The 21,835-nt window shown below is 42.8% G+C and overlaps 1 pseudogene; it reads right to left on the minus strand.

Annotated features, from left to right (window-relative positions):
* Nucleotides 1–21,835, minus strand: part of LOC137657251 (uncharacterized) — a 143,310-nt pseudogene that overhangs the window by 75,423 nt on the left and 46,052 nt on the right.

Consider the following 21,835-nt stretch of genomic DNA (forward strand, 5'->3'; position numbering starts at 1 on the left):
GATTTCTCAAGGACTAGATTATCAGGCTTCTTATTCGCCATATGGTAGAATAAATAAACATGACAAATTCGTAGATAATTTATATTTTTCCTAACCATACAAACCTTAGCTATTTGAATAGGGTATTACTTTCGGCGTAGCTGAAATGACGAGACATTAGAAATTTTAACGAGGGTTTACGCTACCACTCCCCCCTCACACACCGGTGAACTAGTTCACTTTGCTTGGAGGTAGGACTTATCCCGGGGGACAGGGCTGGCGGGATAGTTTGATTAAATAGCTAAGGTTTGTATGGTTAGGAAAAATACAAATTATCTACAAATTTGTCATTTGTTCCGTAACCGACATACAAACCACGCTATTCAAACAGGGTGACTTAACCCTTAGGAAGGGTGGTAAGTCCCAGCCATAATGGCTTTGGCTTTTTGCCCGGGGACTCAGTATCTGAGTATGTAGAACTCGAGATAAGGAGTCCCTGCACCTCGCAAGTACCTTGCTCTGCAAGGACCGCGGCCTACGTAAGCTTGTGTGTGAAGGAATGAAGTGTGACTCGTCCTAGGAAGTTGACCTGGAGTCCTTTAGATGGAATTCTAGGTTAGGACGATCCCAATACCACCTCGCAAGGGTATGGGGACGCAACAGTATTATCTTAATACTAGGAACACAAGGAAGCATGGTTTACCTGCAGTGGTTTGAGGTCAGCTGTGCAGAGAACCCAGGATGCTGCTTTCCCCAAGAGAGGGGAGGATGAAGAAAAGAATAAGGGCCAGGCATACCTTTTCATTCATGCAGACTAAAACTGGGTAACAATGCCCTCAACCTTCTGCTACTTGTCCATTAAGGAGCCTGAGGTTTAGACCAGCTGTTGTGCAGCCACCACAGGGCCGATAGAGAATGTATCGAGCCTCCTGTGGGTCACGTCTGCAGGTAGTGGGCTGTGAAGGTCGTTTGACGATTCCAAACCCCTGCTTGTAAAACCTGTGTCACTGAGTAGTTTCTCTTGAATGCCAGGGACGTAGCGATACCCCTGACAACATGTGCACTAGGGCGACGTAACGGAGGAGGGTCTGGATTCAGGGAATGGTGGATGACCCTGCGAATCCATGCTGAGATAGTATTCTTAGTGACCCTCCTCTTCATCCTTCCTGTGCTCACAAACAATGCTCTTTCTTTTAAGATAGAGCCTCAGACTCCTTACTGGGCACAGTAGGAGATGGTCTGGGTCATCTGTTACAGAACGGAGACTTGAAATCCGGAAGGAGTCGAACCGGGGATCCGGCACTCCTGGATTTTGAGTCTTAGCTACAAACTCAGGGACGAACCTGAACGTTACCTCCATCCCCTTGAATGGGCAATGTCATACGAGAGACCATGAAGTTCGCTGAGTCGCTTGGCCGAGGCCAAAGCAAGTAGGAACACCGTCTTCCAGGTCAGGTGGCGATCAGAAGCCTGGCGTAATGGTTCGAACGGAGGTCTCTTAAGAGCCCTGAGGACTCGAACCACGTTCCATGGAGGAGGTCTCACTTCCGACTGAGGGCAGGTAAGTTCATAACTTCGTATGAGTAGAGAAAGTTCCAGCGAGGAGGAAATGTCCATTCCTTTTAGCCTGAAGGCAAGACTTAAGGCTGAGCGATAGCCTTTCACTGCCTCAGCTGAAAGGCACATTTCTTCCCGCAAATACACAAGAAACTCCATTATTGCTGGAATAGTGGCATCGAGTGGAGAGATACCCCTTCCACGACACCAACCACAGAAGACTCTCCACTTCACCTGGTAGACTCCTGCGGATGACTTTCGCAGGTGTCGAGACATCCTTTCCGCAACTTGTAGCGAAAAGCCTCTCTCTGTGAGGAGATGCTGGATAGTCTCCAGGCGTGAAGCCGCAGCGATGCTACGGGTTTGTGGAAGATGTTGGTGTGTGGTTGCTTGAGTAGCTCATGTCGAGGAGGAAGTTCTCTCGGGAGTTCCGTCAGGAGCTGCAGAAGGTCCGGGAACCACTCTGTGTGATGCCATAGCGGAGCTATTAAGGTCATTGACAGGTTGACCGATATTCTGGTCTTGTTGAGCACCCTTCTCATCAGACAGAACGGGGTAAAGGCGTAAACGTCGATGTTATCCCACCGTTGTTGGAAGGCATCTTGCCAGAGTGCCTTGGGGTCCGGGACTGGGGAGGAGTACAGCGGAAGCTTGAATTTCAAGGCTGTCGCGAACCGATCCACCGTCGGGGAACCCCACAAAGTCAGGACTTTGTTGGCTATTAGAGGATCCAAAGACCACTCGGTACTCACTATCTGGGATGCTCTGCTCAGACTGTTGGCGAGCACATTCCTTTTGCCCGGAATGAAGCGAGCCGACAGTGGAATCGAGTGGACTTCGGTCCATCTCAGTATCTCAACTGCAAGATGGGATAGCTGTTGTGAAAAGGTACCTCCCTGCTTGTTGATGTAAGCCACTACCGTGGTGTTGTCGCTCATCACCACCACGGATTGACCCGCCAGGTACTGTCGGAACTGTTGAAGTGCCAGATAGACGGCCTTCATCTCTAGCAGGTTTATGTAGAGGCACTTTTCTGATTCTGACCATAGGCCTGAGGTCCTGTGGTTATGAACGTGGGCCCCCCACCCTTCTTTTGAGGCATCCGAGAACAGCATCAAATCCGGGGGGAGGACGAGAAGAGCCACTCCCTTTCGTAGGTTTTCGTCTGTCACCCACCATTGAAGGTCCATCCGTTCCGCAGGACCCATAGGGGCCAAAATGTCCGGGGAATCGTAACCTAGATTCCACCGGGACTTGAGCCGCCATTGCAGGGATCTCATCCTGAGGCGTCCATTTGGAACTAGACGGGCCAGAGAGGAAAGGTGACCGAGGAGACGTAACCACGATTGGGCTGGGAGTTCTCGTCTGAGGAAAGGATCTGCGACCCTCCTCAGCCTTGCTATCCTGTCGTCTGATGGAAAGGCTTTGTGGAGATTGGTGTCCAAGATCATGCCTAGATATACCAGTTGTTGAGATGGAAGCAGAGAAGACCTCTCGAGATTTACCATGATCCCTAGATCTTGGCAAAGTCCCAGAAGTTTGTCCCGGTGTCGAAGGGGGCTCGACTCCGAGTCTGCTAGGATCAGCCAGTCGTCCAGATAACAGAGTAGACGAATGCCGATCCTGTGTGCCCACAAAGAGATCAGGGGTGAACACTCTGGTGAAAACCTGAGGTGCTGTGGAGAGACCAAAACACAGCACCTTGAACTGGTAGATCTCATTGTCTAGGCTGAATCTTAAGTACTTCCTTGAAGACGAATGGATTGGGATCTGGAAGTACGCGTCCTTCAGATCCAGTGTACACATGAAGTCTTGTGGTCTCACTGCAAGTCTGACCGTGTCTGCTGTCTCCATGCTGAACGGAGTTTGTTTGACAAACCTGTTCAGAGCTGAGAGGTCGATGTCTGGTCTCCAGCCTCCAGACGCCTTCTTTACGAGAAAGAGTTGACTGAAGAAGCCTGGGGACCCGTCGACGACCTCTTGGAGAGCATCCTTCTTTAGCATGGTCTCGACTTCTGCCCGTAGGGTTAGCCCCTTTGCCGATCCCATGGCATAGGAGCTCAACGACACTGGATTCGCTGTCAGGGGAGGTAGAGATGTTATCAACGGGACACAATATCCTTGACTGATTACAGAAACCATCCAGAAATCGGCCCCGAGTTGCTGCCACCTGATTGCGCAACTTTGCAGGCATTCCCCCACTGGTGGACATGCGGGGGGATTGCCAATCCTAGCGTTTGCGGCCTCGGCCACTCCCCCTAGGATTCTTGCCTCCCCTGGAGGACTTTTTGCCTCTCTTGTCTTTGACAGGAAAGGGCTGCTGTTTGGACACCGTTGTCTTCGCTGCCACTGCCGGTTTCGTCGTCTTGGACTGGCGAGGTTGTTGTTGAGGTGCTGGAGGTTTGTGGGCTTCGATGTGAGAGCCCTTTGGAGGAGAGAATCCTGATTGAATTTCCTTCACCTATCAGCTGTCTGTTCCACATCTTTGGGCTCAAACAGGCTCTTTCCCATAAGGGAAGAGTGTCTAAGCTTGCTGACTTCGACGGTTGAGACCTTCGAATGGAACCTCTCTGTCACCGCATCACGTTGTTTCAAGATCGAGTTGGCCCACAAGTTCGAGACTTGGTTGGTCAGAAACTCAATGGTACGGGTGCCCGAGAGGAGGAAGGTCTCCAGGGCCTTCCTAGTGCTTTCCTTGGACAGATCCTCGGATCGCAAAAGGATGCCCAGAGACCCCAACCAGACATCCAGCCACGAAGTAGCCTGCATGGCACACTTCGCGACCTTCTCCTGGTTTAGCATCTCTGTCGCTGAGAAAGTCACTTGCCGGCTAGAGAGTCTATCAAGAAGAACTCCCTTGGTAAGCTCTTCCACAGAGTGGTGCATCGGAAGAGCTAAACAAGACTCCTCCATGATCTCAAAATACCTCCTCTGGTGGACACGAGGAGGCGGGAGGAGCTTGTTACCAGCAGTGGACCGGCTGGAGGAGGCGAGCTCGGAGAGCTGGCCCTCAACCTTATCCCTGGCACTCTTCACCCCTTGGGACCAGGGCAGAGCCGCACTGGCCTTAGTGGGTTTCTGAGTGCCAAAGACTCGGTCCAGGACCGTGTCCTTGCCCTCACGAGGAGGAATCTCAGGGTCCGGAAACTTGTTGAGATGCCTCATCAGAGTCAAGACCTGCCAGAAGGCCTGCTCTGACTCTTGCTGTTCTCCCCCTGGAGAACTGGCAGCGAAGTCTCCCGTCCCCAAAGGCTCTTCTTGGGGGGACACGTGGACGTTCTCCGCGGGTCTCGTTGGCTCTGGTCGAATCCTGGAAGAAGATTTCGGGATGGTCTTCGAGTCCTTCGGTTCCCTCCTAGGAGGGATACAGGACTCCAGCAACGAAGTCTGAGGGCTCTTCTCCACTCCAACATGGGACGATTCTCCTCCTCGAGGTGGGGTTGCTCCCATTGGTGCGGTGGGAGAAGGTCTCACCTCGGAGGACTCCCCTGAGGACAGAAAATCCTCGTCCACAGGGGATGGAGAAAGCGTCTGAGGGGGGGAAGGAGCCTTCCTGATGGACTTCTTAGGAGCCAGCTTGACCCGAGGAGAAGTCACCACGACCTCTACTCCTCTCTTCCTCTTCAGTGGGGTCGGAGCTGCCCTTGGTTTGAGGCCTAAATCAGAGAAGGCAGGCTTAACAGCCTGGGGGGGAACGTGAAGACGATCTAGCTGCTCTCGTTCCTGAAGACTCGCTCGGTAGCTCGCGTTGCAAAACCCGGTGGGAATCGTGCTTAGGCTCGCGCTAGCGTTTGCGCGAGGGAATAATCCCAGATTCGCGCGCGGGCGAACGTTCGCGCACGCACACATGCGCGCGGAGATGAAGGCACGGATGCGCGTGGGCGCACAGGCGAGGGGGCGCGGGCGAGTGCTGGCAAGCGGGAGAATGATGGTGCGCAGGCGAGCCATGGCGCGCAGGGCGCACAGGTGAGCGACAGCGTACAGGTGACGGTGCACGTGGGCCCGTAGGTGATCTACGGCAAGCAGGCTCGTGAGCGCGTGTGCGTGCTGGGGAGTGATGGCGCGCAGGAGACCGTGCGCGTGTGCGCACAGGAGATCGATGGCACGCAGGTGCGCGGTCTGGTGAAGACAGAGGGTGAGCAGAAGGACCAGCGAGCATGGAAGTGCGAGAAGGAGACTGCTCGTGGGCGCGTGGGCGCGCAGGATCTCGAAAGCCTCTGGAAGGGCGCACGGTAGGGGCTGGAACCTGTGTGCGCGAAGGTGTGCAGGCGAGGGCTGACGGGTGGGCGAGTTCCGAGGGCGCGCAGGAGATCGCTGGCGAGAAGGCGAGGGACGACTCCTTTCCTGTGCTCAGATCCGGAGATCGTGGGCGCGCAGGAGCGTGCTGGCGAGCAGGTGAAGAGCGCTGGCGAGCTGGAGATTGTGGGCGCGCAGGAGATCGTGGGCGCGAGTAGCGCGAAACATGATCAGGGCGCACTGGCTAGGAGGAGATTGCTGGCGCGCAGGTGAGCGCTGGTGCGCAGGTGAGCGCTGGCACGCAGGTGAGCGTTGGCGAGCAGGAGAGCGCTGGCGCGTCGACTCTGCAGCAGGAGATCGCTGATGCATTGTCCCTGGCATAGGATGTCTCTGGGTCATTGTCTCAGGAACATCAAGAACAGGCGAGCGCTTGCGTGCAGCAGGGGATACCTGGCACTTAAGGGACTTGCTCACATTGTGAGAAAGCTCCTTTTGTAACGAAGGGACCGGTGCCCGTTGGAAAACGGGGTGCGTGGGCGCCCAAAGCGAGTCAGCTGCCAGGAACGGAGAAGGAAGGTCAGCAGGTCTGGCAGGCGAAGGAGATCGCGAACGATCTGCAGAGAGGTCCAGTGATGCAGCTGCAATGGTAAGGCACGGTGAGGAGGATCCTCTGCGGGGGACTACGAGGGTGAGGAGCCGAAAAGGCGCCTCCTAACTCCCTTGTGGGGAGAAGGAAGGCCTCTACAACGAAGAGGAAGACGAGCCTTGCGTCGGATACGTCCTCTGGGGGCATCAGGAACACCATCGTCAGTCCTCCGAAGAGGAGTCTCTGTTAGTGAACTCCCCCGAGGGGGAGAATCACCTGCAGGAGAGACCGTTGGACTTGGCCCCTCCCTCGAAGGATGTTGGGAGGGCGGAACCAAGCCTTCAGCAACATCAGCACCCAAGGCAGAGGTTTGACCCAACTCGCCGGAAGCCTCTGCCACAACAACATCGACGATAGACAGAGGGTCAACCTCCGCTATCACTGGCGACTGTTTGACAGCTGCTCCCAACTGGATAAAGTCAAACAGGGCTTCCCTGGAGGGCGAACCCTTAAGCCCCAAGGAAGCCCAAAGCTACAACAAATCATCATTAGCAACATTCATAGATAAATCCTCCCCCGGAGGAGGAGGAGGAGCTGCCTCGCTATGGGAAGCAACTCCCTCTCACGAACCCCGAGGTCGGTCAACAAAAGTACGGCCTACACTACCACTCGACGGCCTCTTGGGAGAGATCAATCAAGTGGGAGCTTCAGAGGAGGTTCGGGCAACGAAAGAAGAGTCCTTGGAGATTTCCTTCTTCAAGGAGATCCTTGAAGGAGAAAGATCCCGCTTGGACTTCTTCTTTCGGCGCCGGGGAAAAGCTCTCCCACTGAGAGGTAGACCACTCCCTGCACTCACTACAAACTTTATCCTTATCACACCGTTGGCCCCTGCAGAACGGCCACAAGGTATGAGGGTCCGTCTCGACCGCCGACATATATGTCCCACAAGGGCGGTCTGGTAACCCGCGGCACTTCCACATGATAAAGAGAGAGGCCAACTTCCAAACACACAACTGAAAGAAAAAGCAAAAAAGATTAAGGCTGTCAATACGCGAGGGTGAGAGCAGACATGTCTGTTCATCACCCGAGCCAAAAGCAAAGTGGGCTAGTTCACCGGTGTGTGTGAGGGGGGAGGGGTAGCTAGCTACCCCTCCCCTACCTCCTCGCTAACTAGCGAGGGGGGTAGTAAACCCTCGTTAAAATTCAAATGGCTCGTCGTTTCAGCTATGCCGAAAGTAATACCCTATTTAAATAGCATGGTTTGTATTTCGGTTACGGAACAAATTTGCTGTATGTATGTTCTTATTTCTTTGTCTGCTCATTTATTCATTTATAATTTCTATGCTATGAATATGCTGAAAGATTAATAAAGTGTCAAGAGACTATAACTAAATAGGCCAAGAACATAAAATTTGCCCCCAAAAATACAGACTAAAATATATTACGCTAGTCACGTCTCATTCATGTGTGCACACTTGATACGTGTAGTGTATATTATGTGTACAGTGAACCCTCGTTTATCGCGGTAGATAGGTTCCAAACCCAGCCGCGATTGGTGAAAATCCGCGAAGTATTGACACCATATTTACCTATTTATTTAACATGTATATTCGGACTTTTAAAACCTTCCCTTGTACGTAGTACTGTTAACAAACTACCCTTTAATGTACAGAACACTTAATGCATGTACTACAGTACCCTAAACTAAAACAGGCACAAATATTAAAGGCGATTTTATATCATGCGTTTCCTAAACACGCTAAAAAGCACGATAAAAAATGGCAACCAATGTTTTGTTTACGTTTATCTCTGATCATAATGAAGAAACAAACTCATTTAGTGTACACATATATGTATAGGTTAGTTTTTGCATCGATTATATTGATGTATACAGTATGTTGATTTTGTTATTACCAATGTTTTACTTAATTTTCCTTAGGACTTCCAAATGAAATGTTTTTCTTTATGACGCTGCCTGAAACGACGGCGTCATAAAGTACGCTCAGTAAACAACCACGCTCAGAACAAAGAAGGCATTTAATGCGCATGATGAAAGTGATAAATAATGATATTTACAGTAAAAGCATTTACAAAATATGTTATTACAAATATTATTTACCGTATCTATATAAAATCATACAGTACATACTGTACGTAGCAAAGCAGGAAAACAATTTACGAGAGAGAGAGAGAGAGAGAGAGAGAGAGAGAGAGAGATTGTTTTACGTACGTAAATGTAAATTTTAAACAAAAAAATATGATAGGCTTTTAAAACCTTCCCTTTAACTTAATGCATACAGTACTAAACTATAAAACAGGCACAAATATTAAAATGTTAGAATATTAAAGTAAAAAATAAAGATTGTTACTGTACTCACCACGAAAGAAGTTCAAGAAAAACTTGAATGATGATGGCGATGAATTTGCTGCACAGTAGAAATGATGATGATGAAGCTGATGATGTCTTCTACTGTGCAGCCAATAATAGTATTTTACGTCTCTTCAGACGGAGGTGTCTTTTCCTGGGACACCTCTTCAACTTCTTCCTGAGACACTTCTTCAATTTCTTCTGAGGGCATTGTGATCGGAAGTTGCTGCCGCTGCTTCTTTTTTCGCAAGAGCATCCTGTAGGGAGCCATGTGTTCATCGATCTTGGTGCAGAATTGTACTGAACGAACCATATCCTCGTCCCACTCTTGCGACATTTCTTTCACCTCATTCGCAAGCTTGCAGAGCTTGGCAAGCCGTTCTAATGTTAAGACCGTTTCTTCGACATTTTCTTGGATCTCTTCCTGTGTTTCACTGTCTTCACTGCCCGATTTCGTCAGGTCTTCGAGGTCTGCGGCCACGTAACTTCTACTGTCTTTTAACATAGTATCGAGAAGCGTCACCTTCTCAGCAATCGTCATCATCTTTCGGTGCTGTTTAGGCTCACTACCAGCCTTAGTAGAAGCAGAAGGCTTGGGAGGCATTGTACAGTAGGGTTTAACAGAAAGTTCAACAAAAAGTTCAACTTAAAACAGTCACGCACAGCACAGATTAAAGTTCACAATTAACAACGTCAACACAGCGATACAGCGGGAGACAAAGTGACCGCGGAAAGAGATGCTGCGGGTTGGAGAAGCGGTCAAAACACCAATCAGAGGCTAGATTACAAAACTTGGGTTCTGATTCGTCATCTATCAGCGCTTGAACCAATCACAACCCAATTCAAAGTACAAGATACCCTGCGTACAGTATACTGTACAGTAATAATAATAATAAATAATGATACTGTAATAATAATAATAATAATAATGATAATAATAATAATAATAACAATAATAATTTTAATAACAACAACAATAATAATAATAATAGCTTTACGTACGCTATTTTACGCTTTTGTTGTAGGATGTGTGTGTGTCTCTCTCTCTCTCTCTCTCTCTCTCTCTCTCTCGTACGCTTATTCGAAATGTGATTTTTGCAACAAAGAATATTATTGGATGCAGTACTACGTACGTATACATACAAAAGATTCATGGAAAAGAAGCACTTCCATTACATTTGTAGTAATGTACAGTACAGTAGTAGCCAACAGCAGCCTTACACCATTCTAATATGGTATGACTGCATCTGATTTGCGTTTCATGTTCGATTTAATTTTACTACGTACTGTATACAGTACTGAATTATCGTATGATCACATTCTCTTTTCGTGTTTTATTTCTTTCTGTGCTTAATTATATGTCATATGTAATGCAATGAACAATCAGTAAGAGCAGATATTACTAATTACAGTATTAATGGAATTACAGGTAACGAAATATCGTATTTGGGGTCTTCAGATATTGCGGTATTTTCGAAATTTCCGGAAAATCCGCGATATGTATATATATATGGGTTATGGAAAAAACCCGCGAAGTGGTGAATCCGCGATGGTCGAACCGCGAAGTAGCGAGGGTTCACTGTACTTCAGGGAAGGGGCTCTCCACTAATTAGTGGAGAGCCGAAATATGCTGACTATGTCCTTATGATTCCCAGTGGTGAGAAAAATTACAACTAAAAGCCCATACTTATTCATACTAGTCTATTTAATCAATCTCTGCAAAAAAAACTTTCAGGACCATTTTCTCATAACTTGATTTTTGGGGAGAAAAATTGCATCTACTCTTTTAAACATTGACCGATTTTTGCTATTCAAACATGAAAATATAAGGAATTCTATTGCTCACAACCTGGAACTCACTTTTTTTTCTAACACCAAAAAAACTTCCATATGGAAAAATAGTGCCAATTAAAAATGTCTTCTATTCAATGATAAAATAATATAAAAAATATTAAAAATCTCAAAATTTCCTTTTACAAATATTTTAATATAAAATTATCTATCAAATCATTTTTAAATAAAAGAAATTGGCCCAGATACAAAATAGTATATAGAGATTGAAAAACCCCAAAATAACATTGTTTTGATATGGCTGAATTGCACTTGGCCTTGGGATTCCACTGTACTGAATATCATACCATCTACTTCTTAATTAAGTCCAAGTTATTTGAGAAAAGAATGAACTCCATAAAAATGTTATAAAAAATTATAAGCTTAATATATATACTATTTTTGAAATACTTTAATGCTGTCCTAACCTCTTTAGGCAAATTACAGTAATTACAGTTGCAAGTAGCACCAAATTATACTTTAACAAAAGTAGAACATAGCAAAATTAAAACAACAAACCATGAAGTAAAGCACTGAAAGTACAAAAAAGCAAAATTATGTCTAATTGACTTAATCAATGATTAAAAAATGGATGACCATAAACAAAGAACACTACAGTACAGTATACTAGTAGGTAGTGTGCCACTACCCAGACACGGAATGCTGATTTGTTTACATCAAATCATAAAATACAGATTAAACTTCCTGTTCTTAAGCCATTCTTTACAGAATGTTAACACATGCTAAGCCAGAGCAAAAAATGGAGTAAATTACTTGGTGGTTATATTGTACTTACTTCTGTATAAATTCTTCTGAACCAACAATAGCAGAACCAACAGGCGTGCCAAGTCCCTTGCTAAAGCATATTGGATGCTGTGTCACATGACTGAAGAATACGTTCCGCACTTACTCCACTAGCAATGACAGCATTCATCAAGCGTGCCCCATCCATGTGCAAAGAGAGTCCAATTGAATGGGCAATGCTACCTACCTTTAATAAAAAAAGAACTAAATAATAGATAGTTACTAGGTTGGTGTAACTTCATTACCTATTCAAACTGCATAAATTAATGACTTAAATAACCAAACATGTCACCAAAATACACAAAAAATATTTCCTGGTCTAATAAGGAATATTTCATAACACTTCGCCACTCAATTGAGAGAGAGAGAGAGAGGAGAGAGAGAGAGAGAGAGAGAGAGAGAGAGAGAGAGAGAGAGAGACTCTTTTTAGAATCAGACAACAAAGACAAATACTGTACAGTACAGCTAAATCACTTGATGCAAAAGTGATGGGATTTCTATTACTGATATGAAGTTAGCCCTAAGAGAAACCAAAATGTCAAAAAGTATGACAGAGTTGCATTACTGTTTATACAGCTCTGAAGTTAAACGGGATGTTTCAAAATTATGAAGTGTTTATAAGTTTACTACATACTAGTTGATAGAAATTCTAATTTTCTCTTGTTTTAAGGCTATGTGCATTTTCTCCATTCATTTATCTTACTTATATAATGGACCTTTAAAATCTAAAGCCTTTATTGTTTTAAAGTTAAATTTTTTTTCTGAGAAACATCATGGTGCCAGTTTCTTTAATTTCTCTCTACCTCACATGTCTGACCAAATCTTAACTAAAAATTCATTCATTGGGTCACCAAATTTCTGCCTGTATCTATTACCAGACTCTTAATCTGGTGATGGCTTGACAGGATCCATACTGACTGACTTCTAATCCATGTCTTGGTTTATCATTAACAGGACCATGCCTGGCATAACCAGGTTTTCACGAGAAGTCTTCCCTCTATGCCCTCTGTCCCTCAAGATATCCTTTATTTCCTCAGATTTTCTCTACTACTGTACTTCATTTGTTACCAATTCCTGACAAGGTTTTGGAAATAGTACTAGAAAAAATTATTTGAGAAAGATCATCATAGGATATTTTGTGAAAATGGATTTTTGTGATAGTTTTTTAGTTATGAAAATTAACCACCTAGGAATTTCCATCGTCTGAAAATATTTCAGTCATAGCAGCCTTGCTTTCTGCATTTCATAGTCTCAATTATCTTTGCTTTTTTTTTACCAGAATGACCAACTTTGACTTTAGATTGTTGTAATTCTCCCCTATCATTTAAGTACAAATTATTTGGGCAAACATTCTAAGGGTCAAGAAATGAGATTCATGTGGTCTCATTAAACTAATTCTGGCAAGAGCATGATTATATCAATGATTGCATAATAGCATTTAACAAAAACAGTAAAACATTTAGCTCATCGTAAGAATGCCCAAAGAATGTTTTTAAACAGACTGGAAATTGGATCAGGAAGAATTTCAAGAAGTTGGATGGATAAACACAAATGAAAATATGCTGAATACTTGCTGTAAAGGATTTTTACTGCTGTCAAATTAAATATATATAGCAAAAGTAAGATTTGTCTTCTGTAAGTAATAGGTTGGCCAAGGCACAAACCACCCATTGAGATACTACCACTAGAAAATTATTGGGTTCTATAACTGGCCAGACAGTACTACAATGGATCCCTTTTCTGGTTACTGCTAATTTTGTCTTTGCCTACACATATACCAAATAGTCTGGACTATACTTTCCACATTCTCTTCTGTCCTCTACACCTACAGTAACAACACTGAGATTGCCAAATAATTCTTCTTTCCTCAAGGGGTTAACTACTGCACTAATTGTTCAGTGGGTACTTTCCTCTTGGTAAGGGTAGAAGAGACTCTTCAGATATGGTAAGCAGCTCTTCTAGGAGAGGGACACATCATATTCAAACCATTGTTCTCTAGTTTTGGGTAGTGTCATAGCCTCTGTACCATGGCCTTCCACTGTCGTGGATTAAAGTTCTCTTGTTTGAGGGTACACTCGGCCATGCTGTTCTATCTTATTTCTCTTCCTCTTGTTTTTTAAGTTTTTATAGTTTATATATGAAAGAACTATCTTATGATAGTTACTGTTCTTTAGATATTTCCTTTTGATGTTTATTACTTCTCTTGTAGCTTGTTTATTTCCTTATTTCCTTTCCTCACTGGGCTATTTTTCTTTGTTGGAACCCTTGGGCTTATAGCATCTTGCTTTTCCAACTAGAATTATAGCTTAGCCTAGAATAATAATAATAATAACAATAATAATAATTATAATAATAATAAGCCTAATTACCTCATCAATCCAATGGCATGGCAAAACTTTTCCACCGCAAACATTGTGAGTATTTTCAATGCACACCAAAGCACTTCTTGGGCAATGAACGTCAGAGTCTCTAACACGATTCAATATTTCTTGGGAATTGAATGTTCCATCAGAAGCAGTTGGGATGATATGGGGCTGAACACCACCCAGCTGGTAAAAGAGAAATATGAAAAATTACTGAATTTTACTCAGAACCAAAAAACATCCATATGTTACCTTAATATGCAAAGACTGTGGTTCAAAAGCAATTAGCGTAGCTTTAAATAGCAAATCAATCATCAAAGCAATTCAGTTGTAATAAAAGCACACAAAACCTTTCCATTTCTTAAAGCTAGCCCTACTTTTGAATACAGTACAGTCAGCTATAACACATTCCATAAAATAAATCACATGCAAGTGCTGATAACCATAAAAAAATATAAGCAAAGCGCAATGCCACAATAAAGTAATATCTATAAAACACTCTCAGACGGCTAAATGCATGACAAGTTGAATTCTTTATAATAATTTTCCATACAAACTCAACACTCTTACACAATTCATATTCATAATATTTGAATGTCCCAGACACCAGTCTTTTGACTATCAGACAAAATTAGTAGTAGGAGGTTGGCCAGGCCACTAGCCACCTGTTGATATATTACCGCTAGAGTGTTATTGGGTCCTTTGACTGGCCAGACAGTAAGACACTGGATTCCTCTCTCTGGTTACAGCTCATTTTTTCTTTCCCTACACATACACGGAATAGTTTGGCCTATTCTTACCACATTTTCCTCCATCCTCATACACTGACAGCATTGAGATTACAAAACAATTCTTTTTCACTCAGGGAGTTAACTACTGCACTGTAATTGTTCAGTTGCTACTTTCCTCTCGGTAAGCAGCTCTTCTAAGACGACACTGAAATCAAACCATTATTTTTTACTCTTGAGTAGTGCCATAGCCTCTATACCATGGTCTTCCATTGTCTTGGGCTAGAGTTCTCTTGCTTGATGGTACACTTGAGCACACTATTCTATCTTATTTCTCTTCCTCTTGTTTTTTCTCTAAGTTGTTATAGTTTATATAAGAAAAATAAATTTTAACATCACTGTTCTTAAAATATTTTACTCTAATTGTTCATTACTTCTCTTATAATTCATTTATTTTCAGTAGGCTATTTTTCTCTCTTGGAGCCCTTGGGCATATAGCACCCTGCTTTTCTAGTTATTATTGTAGCTTAGCTAATAATAATAAAAATAGTAGTCTACACATATAATGCTTGGATCCTCACATACCCAGCAATTGTCTGCCTCATTTTTCTTGTCATCTGATCAAAATGACCTGAGATTATCAGGACTGGATGGAGAAAGTTAATCATGTGATGGGTTTGTATTAAAAACATTTTGTTTTATGGAAAAATTAATATGCTTCACCAGTATACTATTGATCATACAAAGGAGGAGTTGTAATTTTAGAGGAAGATTTGAGCTGCTGATAACTACAGGATCCCCGGCGAGCTCCTGAGGCTTATGAAAAGTAATGGACAAAAGGTTCTAGGGTAAAAATAATGCATCTGCATATCTGTACATTTTGATGGACTCACAGATTAGAAATAACAATCAAGAATACTAAACATAAGACATAAATTAATAGACGACTTACAAAACAACTTTTTAGGAGTCAAAATTCAAACCGACAAGAACCATTAGAGATTGCTACATCTTACACGCTACCAAGAATACATTATTGCCTTCTTCCAGTTGTAATGAAGTTAATTAACAGAGAAGAACAACATATTTCATTGCAGATCTACTGTAAATGACAAACACCAATTCACTATGTATATAAGGCCAAATCATAACTGTAATATGTTAATATCAAGATCATAGTAAGAAAAATGGCCAGTTAGTAATCTTAACAGCCACATATGTTATGTCTCTAAGAACGCTTTATAAGGACATGAAAATGAGAAATAGGAAGAAGAGAATAACAAGAAATAGGAAGAAGAGAATAACAATTTCCTTATGTCCATCCCACAAGTTAATACCTGCCCTGCTGCTGCAACCCATTACACAGAATACATACCAATCCAATTTTGGACTATATCCCGCAGATAAAAATTAGTATAGGTAGACTACCTACAGTAGGTGTTTCCACTTACAATACAGTATTGTAGAATTATTGACAAGTTATGTCTAGGAACTAAATACTCATCTAAACTGCAGTAAGACTCGATAATAAAGTTCATTAATAAAAGGGACATGACATTTTTAGAAATAGGAAGTGAATTATTCCTAATGCTACAAAATGGATTATTTACATTGCCTTGAGGGGTAAATATTTTGCTGAGTAGGATGTTAAAGCCCTTACTGAGTAAAGAAGCATTTTGTCTGGGTCTCCATTAGCAAAAGAATTCAAAGAAGGCAAACATGCTCGAGCAGTCCTTTCATCTAGAAATCTTTATTTGTTCTGAACTTGGGAAGAAATAGGACAGCTACATTAGAGGTGAAACAGACTAAAAAATAACACGGCTTGTATTTTGCCGAGCCTCTTGGTAGAGATGAGAGCCGAAGGAAAAATATTTCACACTGATAAATCTTTGAGTACCATGGAATGAAGGGGTTCATTCAGAGGTCCAGAATATTAACTAATTACCATAACTAAAATAGTATGCCAGGTGGTAAGTGGAAACTCAATAAACGGATTTTGGCATAGGAAAAATCTATTTTTGGGTGAGATAGCCATGTCATCCTCATGGAAGTTCCTCAATGGCAGCTTTCTACTTGGGATATTTTTGTGAGTGACGTACCAGAGAATTTTATCCGGAGAGGTATCACGGAGTTCTAACCTCAGGAGCGAATATCCCGAGAGATATTGTGTATACACCAGGGGACGTGTTTAGAACAAGCCACGGCTATCCTTCCCTGAATAGAGTTAGCCTTGTCTCAAAGGATATGGGATAGGATTGAATACATAGGCGAGATAACTGTTACAACTCCCGATCCCAGTGTGCTACAACTAACACATTTCCTGTAAAACCATTCCAGGAGCAGCCATCCCATGACACAAGGCCTCACACTGAGAATTGGGAGGGGATGAATGTAACGGGTGGGCCATGAAAAATTGATTACTCAAAATTGGTTTTTGAGCTTGAGCCATGTTGTTCTGATGGAAGTATACCAGAAAATTATAACTCAGGAGAGTTTTAACCCTTTACACCTCATAAACATGACCATACTTCCCTTAGCATTGGTAGCTATGGTACCAAGCTATGAGCACAAGCGATATGTTTGTAAAATAAGTAAAAGTAAAGGAATTGAATAGCACAGTCCCACTCACTGTGAATAGGATCTTTGTCTCCCGTAGACAATCAGACCAAAGTCAATAAAAGGAGGGTTAAAAATTTGATGTAGATGAAAAAAGAACAGTAATCTATTATTATTTCCAAAGATTCATAAATGAAACAGTAATCAATGCAACATTATATACAGTAAATATTAGCAGAAAACCAAAGTTTTCAGACCCCAAAATTATGTAAGAGTACTAAAATAGTAACACTAATAACATAAAAAAATGACCTTTGACTCTTTATAATTCTTAAATAGTACATTGAAAAGAAGAATATTAATCCCCTTGCACAATACAGACTGAGAAGTCCCTACTATATAGTACATGAGTCCATGCACAACAGTTAGTAAGCTGGTTTAATCACACTACCAGCGGCCACCACAAAGTGTTTGATCTTTTCCAACTGACGTAAGTAATGTTTGAAGGACACCCTTGAAGATTTCCATACTGTGCAAGCCTGTAAGCCTTCAAAGAACATAAATTGGAAAAAATTTAAAGAAGCAGCAACTTAATCAGGGTCATCCCTTCTGGTGAAATAGATGACTTTGGACCTTAGTTGTTTCAGAGAAAGATTAGATCCTGTCATCTTCCCTTTAAAAAGTTGACCGCCTTTAAAGGCCAGACTCTTCAACAGGTAGGCCTTAAAGCATTCCACGGGGCACAGAGAAGGATCCTCCTGTAGTAGGAAAATCTTCCAGGGCCCTCAGCGCTTTGTGGGAATTTCGTTTTTTGATAAGAATGCAGGATCTGGGTAAAGATTTACCTACCCCGATTCCAAAAATTTTATATGGCTATCATCCCTTGAAAGTGCCACAATCTCGATGACTATAGCACCAGAAGCCATAGCAAGCAAAAAGTTTGAGTAAGATCCTTCAGAGAGGTAGAGGCATTATCTATCAAGGAGGTGAAGTGTAAGCCTTTATCCAACGACCATGAGATGGCCTTGGGAGGAGCATTAGTTTTCAATTTAGCACAAGCCTTTGGGATCTTACTGAACAGCTCGCTATAGAGTTTAATATCAAAAGCATAAGCAATGGGTCTAGTTAGGGCCAACTTACATGAGGCCATAGTTTTAGAGGCCAGACCTTGATCATGTAATGAAATAAAGAAAGAAATACAGAAGTCCATAGTAAATGAAGAGGGTTGACAACTTTTCCAGAATGCAACCCATTTTTTCCAGGAAGACAAGTATTGTCGTTTATTGGTATTAGACTTGTACTCTTCTATGAAGTCAATTCTCTCCTTTGCAGCTCCGAACTTTCTTTGAGCTGCTAAGGTGAGAAAATCATGAGATGAAGGGTTTTTGTTATCTAAGAGGACAGCACTGGAGATGGTAGAGGGGCCTGAAGTAGTTTTAGTTCCAGAACAAGAGGATCCCAATTGCACTAGGGCCACATGGGAGCCACTAGAGCCGCTGTTCCCTTGAACAGTTTGTTCAGAACGTTCATTAGGAGGTTGAATGGCAGAAATAGGTAGATGTGAGACCACTGGTTTCAATCCAGGGACATCGCATCTGTTCCTGTAGCTTCCAGATCTAAAATTGGTGCTACATACAGGGGCAGCTTCTTATAAAAGCTCGTCGCAAAGATATCTGTTTGCAGTTCTGGGACTTGCTCCAAGATGAAACAGAATGATTTAGCATCCAAGGACCATTCGATTTCCAGAGGCTTGGATCTTGACAGGGCGTCCATCGTCACATTGCAAACTCCTTCCAGGTGAACTGCTGAGAGATGCCAATTCCTCCGCTCTCCTAAACTGACGATGACTAGAATAACATAGTTGATCTGAGGAGACCTGGAGCACTGTCTGTTGACACAGTGGACTATATTCATGCTGTCGATGACTAATTTGATGTGTGATTTCATCTTCGGATTTAGTCTTTTTAGAGTCAGAAACACTGCCATAGCTTCCAGAATGTTGATATGAAATTTCCGAAGTGACTCACCCACGGCCCTGTACTTTCTTGGAAGGGGAAAATCATCCCCAACCTTGTTCTGAGGCATCTGAACCAACTGTGTGTCACACGATCGTACATAGTAACAACATTTCATTTTTTGTATATATTATGCTTGTATCTTCGCTCTCCCCTCACACTGATAGGGACCTGAAATAACACGTCTGTTTTTCTCACCGTTAACTGTTAACTGGTGCAGTTGTCGGTTGAACATGAAATTGCCTGTTATGTTTTTATGCCCTTTTTGCCTGGAGTTTATGTATATATAAACGGATGTTTTGTAATAAAGTTACTCAGTTGCTTTCATCCTGCCTTTGAGTCACAACCTTCTCTCGGCTCGTCACACATCTGTGTGAATTGTCACAGAAGGAGGAGGATACTGCAGAAGGATATGTGTCAATAAACTCTTGGCAGTGGACCATGGTTTGAGCTGCTTTTGCAGTAAGACCAGGGTTTTGTGGCGAAGATCTCTCTGACCATTTGATGCCTTTCTTCTCCAGACTCTGCTGGCATCTTTGAGTCTTGGTTTTAAGATTGGGTCTGTCACGGGAGCAAACTGAAGTGAACCCAAGACTCTTCACTGTTGCCGCCTGGTGAGTACTCTTGAATGAAGTAGGCACTTGACAGATTGTGCGATTTTCTTTCTCTTACCTTGAGAGAGGGTGTGTGACTTTAGATTCCAGTTAAGTCCTAGCCACTGGAATTCCTGAGCTGGAGACAGCCTGGACTTTTCGAGATTGATTTGAAAGCCCAGAGACTGTACGAATTTCATGACTTCTTGACCTGTCTGGAGACATTACGACTTCGTTGCAGCTCAGACTAACCAGACATACAGGTATACCATCACCTGGAGGCCTCTGTTCAGTAATAGCTTCGTGAAAATCCTTGGAGCTATACCTGCCCGAAGGGCATAGCTCTGAATAAGTAGCCCTTTCTTGCCAGTCTGAAACCAAGGTGGGGGAGAAGTGCTGACCTATCGTTAGATGCCAATAGGCGTCTGTAAAATCTATGGAGACAGTGTAGGCCCCCTAGGGTAGTAGGGTCCTTATTTGCGAGATAGTCAGCAACTGGAACTTGTTTAGTGGGGACAAATCCAGAATAGTTCGAAGATTGTTCAAATTTTTCTTAGGCACGCAGAATAGATGCCCTTGAAAGTTCATGGATTTTGTGTAAAAGATGACTCCATTCCAAAGAAGATCCTAATTTGTTTAGTGGGGAAAATCCAGAATAGTTAAAAAAAATGTTCAAATCTTTCTTGGGCACGCAGGATAGCTGCCCTTGAAAGTTCATGGATTTTGTGAAAAGGATGACTCCATATCAAAGAAGATCCTGCACATAATCCTCCAAGAATGGGGTTGTGGGTTGGAAGAACCTTTTGAACTGGGGTGGTTCCTGTCTCCATTTCCAGCCTAGTCCCTTTGAGACTATGCTGTGAGCCCAAGGATCAAATTCCCATCCTTGAAAAGGTAAAATCGTCCCCTTACCAGTAGCTCCTCACTGTTGTTGTGAAGAACCTGCTTGTAACCCTGGAAAGGTATGGTGGGTCGTATACGACCCAAGGTTGAAAAAAAAAAACATGTTTTTTTTTGCCATAATTTTTCAATCGTATTGGTTGTGAGTGATATCGACCTGAGAGACCTCAGTTCAGTGTGCGCAGCAGTCGGGTGAGGACGCATTTCATCCCAGCTCTTTTCCTTGTGCTATTTCAGAGATACCCTCGGGTCGAGCTCGACCCATCAATACCTAATTAAAGTAAGTTGTGTAATATCACATTCTTAAATAATTATCGAATGTGCTGTAGTGTTTAGGCGTGTATAAAAAAGGATTGTTGTAAAGTGTTCGTGAATGTCTTCTACCCTGTATGTTTTTATAAAATAGCTTATAATTTCTCCTGTTTTTGTAAGTTTGTACCTTTATGATAACTTAAACCTTTTACCCCCAAAGGACGTACTGGTACGTTTCACAAAAGCCATCCCTTTACCCCCATGGACGTACCGGTACGTCCGTGCGAAAAAGTGCTATAAAAATTTTTTGTTTTCATATTTTTTATATTTTTTGGAGAAAATTCAGGCATTTTCAAAGAGAATGAGACCAACCTGACCTCTCTATGACAAAAATTAAAGCTGTTAGAGCAATTTAAAAAAAATATACTGCAAAATGTTCTGGGAAAAAGATAACCCCCTGGGGGTTGAGGGTTGGATATTTCCAAATAGCCTGGGGGTAAAAGGGTTAATTATGATCATTATTTTATTTTTTAATTGAAAAATAATCTATAAACTTCATTCTAGCTACCATAATATTTTTCTGCAAATCCTCAAACAATTATATAAATAAATGACTCGCTAATATTGACATATCTTTCTCCATTTCAGGTAGCAGATTTGACCTTCCAAGGTGGTGTGGTTGGCAGCCATTTTGTAAGCATATCCAACACAAGCTGGCATAGCTCTATGTATTCCTCTTTTTTATAAAATTTCTGATATTTTCATGCATAAATACCATGGTCAGCAATGGATATACACATTTGCCCATATTATAAAACATTAGATAATATCCAAGTGCAGATTATTTTACATATTTTTGTTGTACAATGATAATACAATATCCTGTAAACATTTCACCCACTAACTATGTCATTTACCTATCCCACAAAAAATATTGAAAAAACGATAGTTTATTTTAGCCCAAAAAAAAAAAACACACTTTTTTTCTCATTTTAGGAAAAGTTTCCTCTTGGTTCCTTCCCCACCCCCGGATCTCAGCAAATGGCACTCAAAGAATAAGTGCTTACA

Source organism: Palaemon carinicauda, chromosome 18 (genome assembly GCF_036898095.1).
Source record: "Palaemon carinicauda isolate YSFRI2023 chromosome 18, ASM3689809v2, whole genome shotgun sequence".
Taxonomy (NCBI): domain Eukaryota; kingdom Metazoa; phylum Arthropoda; class Malacostraca; order Decapoda; family Palaemonidae; genus Palaemon; species Palaemon carinicauda.